This window comes from Spinacia oleracea, chromosome 2 (genome assembly GCF_020520425.1).
Source record: "Spinacia oleracea cultivar Varoflay chromosome 2, BTI_SOV_V1, whole genome shotgun sequence".
In the NCBI taxonomy this organism is placed as follows: Eukaryota; Viridiplantae; Streptophyta; class Magnoliopsida; order Caryophyllales; family Amaranthaceae; genus Spinacia; species Spinacia oleracea.
In genome coordinates, this window is record NC_079488.1 from 83,911,946 (window position 1) to 83,917,621 (window position 5,676).

The 5,676-nt window shown below is 33.3% G+C and overlaps 1 long non-coding RNA gene across 1 annotated transcript; it reads right to left on the reverse strand.

Moving 5' to 3' along the window:
* Positions 1-1,217: 1,217 nt before the first annotated feature.
* LOC130467049 (uncharacterized) lies at positions 1,218-2,486 on the reverse strand. Its single transcript, XR_008927210.1, has 2 exons — positions 2,418-2,486; positions 1,218-1,399 (listed from the first exon to the last, which is right to left on the reverse strand). It is a non-coding gene; the product is annotated as an uncharacterized lncRNA (long non-coding RNA).
* Between the last annotated feature and the right edge of the window lie 3,190 nt (positions 2,487-5,676).

The window sequence follows — 5,676 nt, forward strand, 5'->3', positions numbered from 1 at the left end:
AATCATATTTCCATCTACCATCCCAAGTCCCATACTTAGTCAAGTTTGGAGTCCCATTATCAGAATGCATGTCTTTAAACTTTTCCTTGAGTTCTAGGTATGGAAATTTGTTAGGTAAGCAATTAATGATTGTGGCTGCTATGATATCCTTTCTCATTAAGATAGGTTGCCCTTGAACTTTAGCATAATATTCACATCCAAACACAATTTTCTTCACGTAAATATCAGGGGTTTCTATATCAAGTTTCTCGAAGGATCCTATGTTAGTATACTTGGAAAGAAACATTTTATTCCTGAAATAAACAATTCAAAGTCTCACTAACGATTTTCCAGCCAAAACATAAACAAGGTTCAATAATCAATAAGTTTGGTGGAATCAAACAATTCTTTATGCACATGTAAATGTAACACTTAAACAATTAGCACATGCACATACATAACAATCAATTTCTTATCATTGACTAGCTACTAATGCACATATAATTCTATCTTATATGCCCTTCTTATACTACCCATCTCTCATAAACTAAAGCATTAGAATCATTTATATAACGAAATAAAAGAACGAAAATATAATAAAATTATAACATAGAATAATAACATAAATAAAATATAAAATAAATAAAGTAAAATAAATTAAGGAGATGCGTAGCGAATAAATTAGAAAATAAAGTTATTAATTCGAAAAAGATTTATATTTTCTAATAACGAATTCTAACTCTTGAAACAACTTTAAAAAAAAATTGAACTCTTTTTTAAAAAAAATGTATTCATATTATTTTTATTTATTTGTTTGAATAATAAATAATAAGAAAAATAAAAATGTCGAAAGTATCACTTTAACTTGGAAAAATAATTTGATTTCGAACGTAAATAAGGAATATCGTATACTTTCAAACAAGGTAAAAGGAAATCGGCCCCCCAAAAAAAAGTACCAATTTTTGAACACTATAATACGTAGAATCTCGATTTTTAAGAAATTTATTTTAAATAACTAGATAGTTAGGCGCCTAAAAATTTATTAAAGTAAAACCTTAGCTTCTAGATACCACTTTGTAACACCCCGACAATTCTCTCTTTTCTAAAATAATCTTTTAATATAAAACGTAGAGAATTATCAAGGCATTATCGCCCGTGTGAAAACGTAACGGCTTATTCAGAATTTTGCAGCGGAAAACATAAAACTAACTTTAGGTTTATAAATAATCGATTACAGATTTAGTCCAAAACCCATTTAACTGAAATAAGGAAATACGAATAGTACGACAAATTTCAAATTTAAGTTAACAAACCAAATCACTTAATAAAGCAAATCTAACTACAAGCTCTCTAATCCCGATCCCCAATGATGCATCATCTTCAAACCTGCAGATGGACAATGCTTATTGATCCTTAGAGACTGCTCACCAAGATTGGGTCATCACAGGATCAATAAGGCATAGCCATGATCAACATGCACAAGCAAAAGCACGTAATCAGCAAAGCTGAGTACTACATACTAAATCAATAATAATCCTAACATGATTCTATTAAACGAACAATCCTAACATGGTACTAAATAAAACATAAGCAAGGATAATCAAGATATATTGACTTGAAGACTATACTTGACTGAACTAGACCTTTGTATCATTAACATTATTTTAATTGAAATAGTCAATGGACTGAGTTGTCTACTAAAAACTTCTTCTTCTTCACTAAGGAAGACGAGGTACGGGCGCGACTCCGTAAACCCCAATGACCTGCGATATCGAGGGACTTTTGAATAAAATAGAACCGGTGATCAATCCGGCCCCAGAAAAAGCCATAGGCGACCCATGACCCCAACTCCTGATTGTCCGACACTTTAGACGTGCACAGTCTAAAGCTATTGCTACTCATTTTCACTTTACATGACTTAACTTTTAATACTTGGTTATGACTCATCAAACATAAATATTATATTCAACAAGTAAACGCAACTTCTTTTATCTTTGAATTAAACAAGTGATCACAGAGACGTCACACAAGACTTATTCCAATTAATTCAACCTTTCCTTTAATACTGATAAACCCCTCTATATGGGTATAAGGTTTCAACTTACTAGACAAGGTTCTCGGTCCTTATAAAGTAGTGAAAAGCTAAAAGGGAACACTGAACAATCGATCTGAATCAACATATATGATAATTTAATGTTCCCAACCAACATGTTCGCATCAATCATCCATACCAACATGCTATAATTCTCATAACGAAATATATATGCTTAACATGTCCATCCAACAATATTAAACATGCACTTTCAACATAATCTAGTTCATCAACAATTTCAACATAACTAAGTTCCTTAATCATTTCAACATAACGAAGTTCATGAATCATTTCAACATGGTTTCCACAAATCACACTCATTCCAAGCACACAGGTATGTACGTACCTTGTGTAAACAAACTGATAGGCCACTTTAACGAATTCAAAAGTCGCCCACAAAGAATTCTCCGCCTAAAATAATCAAGAAACGTACCCAAATAAATTCCTAATAATTTACAGCAACACTAACGTATTCTAAATACATCCTAAACCTATTTAGAACATTCCCCAATATCGAAACTTAATTAAATAATCTCCAAGCATAATAACTATTAAACTAATGATCCCAAAACGTTCTAAACTCCAATAAAACATCCCTTTTAAAATTTCCAGCAATATAGAATAATTTCAAACGTCCACAAAACATAATCAACGTTCTTAAAATCGTAAAAATAATAGCTTTAATAATATATAGTCGTTCTATTATGATTTAATCATTAAAAACCTTAAAAATTCACACTTTAATAATTAAAAACTCTTATTTCAATTCAATTATGTAATCTGAAAATTAAATTATTAATTAAGCATAGTATATAATCTGAAAATCTAACTTAATCATAAAAGCTTATAATTTATATTCAAGAAACATGAATTGAATTATTAAAACTCCATTAAAACCCTAACTTAACGTAATTAACAAATCTGAAAATAATTAAATTAGTTTCAACAACATATAATCTGAAATTTCATAACTTAATCATAAAAATCATAAATTTAATTCAAGAAACATAAATTAATTTAATAAACAAAATTAAAATAATTAGCTACTTAGGGTTTAAGAAATAACCAAAAAGAGAAGAGAGAGAGAGCTGGCCGGCGGTGGACTTTGCGGCAGCGAGCACGAAGGTTGCAGAGTGGTGGCGCGGCGGCTGGGCGCGCGACGCGGTGGTGGCTGGTTCGAGAGTAGGCAAAACGCAAGGAGTTAGGAGGAGAAAATAAATGAGAAATAAGAAAACAAGGGGGGATAATACCGATTAGAGTAGGAGCAGGGAAGCGGTGCCGGTGCAGGCGGACGGTGCAGCACGGTGGCGCACGGCAGTGCTGACGGTGGTGTCGGCTGCGAACGAGCAGCGAGTGAGGAGGAGAAAAGAAACAAACAGAGAAGAATAAGGGCGAAGGAGAAGAGAACGAAGAAGAAGGTCGAAGCAGAGGGACAACAAGCTTACCGGCGGCGAGGGGCGGTCCGGTGGCTGGGCAACAACGAGTACGACGGCGAAGAGAGAGAGAGTGGAGTTCTTTGAGGGTTGAAACTTACGAGAGTTTGAAGGAGGGTTTGGTTTCCTTTGTTTCACGTGAATTAGGAAAAGAGAAAAGGGAGTATTGGTTTGGGTTTTGTTATTTGGGCTTCATTCAAATGGGCTAGAATTAGGATTGAAGTTGCTTGAATCCAGAATGGTTAGGATTGCTTTTTAAATTCAAACGAACGTGTTTTCGTAAAACGAATTCTTTTCAATGTAAAGTTCTAAAACTATTTTGATTTCATAAAACGTTAAAAAAAAATATTTAAAATGTAATTAACTAAAATAAATATACGTTAATTATATATTTATTACTTAAAATTCGTAAATTCTATTTAAATATACATAATATACGTTAAAATATATTAATAAAATTTATAAATTTACGGGGGATTACAATCTGGTAAGTCACTTACTGGTAAAGGTATTCCTTTGATAGTTTGCACAACATAAGGAGGGAGAATCAAAGAGAGGGCAGGAATATCCCATGTTCGATCATCTGTGATAAAATGATCGACTGTAAGATCTAGATTTTGGATTACAGAAATGTCTAAGTTCAAATGATTGACTAAGTTGGTAGAAAAACACCAATTATCGAGCCAAAAAAGGACATTAGATCCCAAACCTGTTTTCCACCTAAGACCCTTGAGAAAAAGGGGTCTGATTTGGAGGATTTTTTTCCAGATCCAAGAATCCTTAGCTTGAGGTTTACATTCAAAAAAAGTATTATGTTGCAAATATTTGGCATGGATCGTTTGAACCCACAAATTATTATGATCTAAAATTATCTTCCAACCTAACTTTGCCAAGAAAGCAGAGTTAACAGCTTCAGTTTTACGCAGTCCTAGACCCCCTTGGTTTTTAGGTTGGCAAATTTTATCCCATGAAATCATGGGAAAACCTTTCTTTTCTGGGGATTGCTTCCAAAAGAAATTATGGTTAATTTGATCTAAAGAGTTAGAAATAGTCTTTGGAAGACGAGCTGTCGTCATAGCATAAGAAGGTAGGACCTCTAAGTGACTTTGAATTAGAATTGTTTTCCCTGCTTTTGAAACTAAATTAGAAGACCAATTATTCATTTTTTGTTCCGCTTTTATGACTAAATGGTTAAAATTATGTTTGGTAAATGACGTAGAGTTGAAAAGAACGCCTAAGTATCGACCCAAAAAATCTTTAGACGTCATATTGAAATAACTTGCTAGATGTTGTTTTCTAGCATTGTTTACCATTTTTGAAAAAACAATTTAAGACTTTTGAAAATTAATCAATTGTCCTGACATGGACGAGAATTCTGCAAGTACATCTCGTAGCTTATCACACGTCGAAAATTTTGCTTTGCAAAACAGTAAGCTATCATCCGCAAAGAGTAGACAAGGAATAATAGGGGCATGAGGGGTAATCTTAAGGCCAATGCCAGATTTTCTGTCACGTGAGTGCAAAAGTAATTTTCGAGATAAAACTTCCATACACATGACAAAGAGAACCGGGGATAAAGGATCCCCTTGTCTCAATCCCCTTGTGGGCTTGATTAATGGCGTAGAGTTATTATTTATGGCGGGAGAGTATGAAACTGTTGTGACACAAGCTTTTATCCATTTAATCCAAGTTTCATTAAAACCAAAGGCGTGTAGCGTAGCCCAAAGAAATTCCCATTCAACACGGTCATAAGCTTTTTCCATATCTTTGTTCTTTGATTTATTATACATATTAAGGATCCCTTGTACTAACAAAATATTATCCTTCTCAAAGAATGGTTATTAAGAGAGAGAAAGAAAGGTCCACCTGCACACCTCTTCCCTTACCTCCATGTCTCACCTTCGTTTTCACTCCCATGGTGTAAATTGCATCTTCCTTTGAATTTACCCAAAACATTGTTACCAATCTTCAAAAGTAATTAAATTAGCAAATTTCATGCTTCCAACCTCTTATGGTTTTGGTTTACTGATATAAAAAAAGGTCTCAAATCCATGGAATATCTACAGAATTTTGGATCGATTGTTTCCAAAATTCCAGATCCAAACCCGACAAAATCCTTTTAGTCTCCGATGAATATGAAAAAATTTCTGGAAAATTTCACCTTACTCTCTC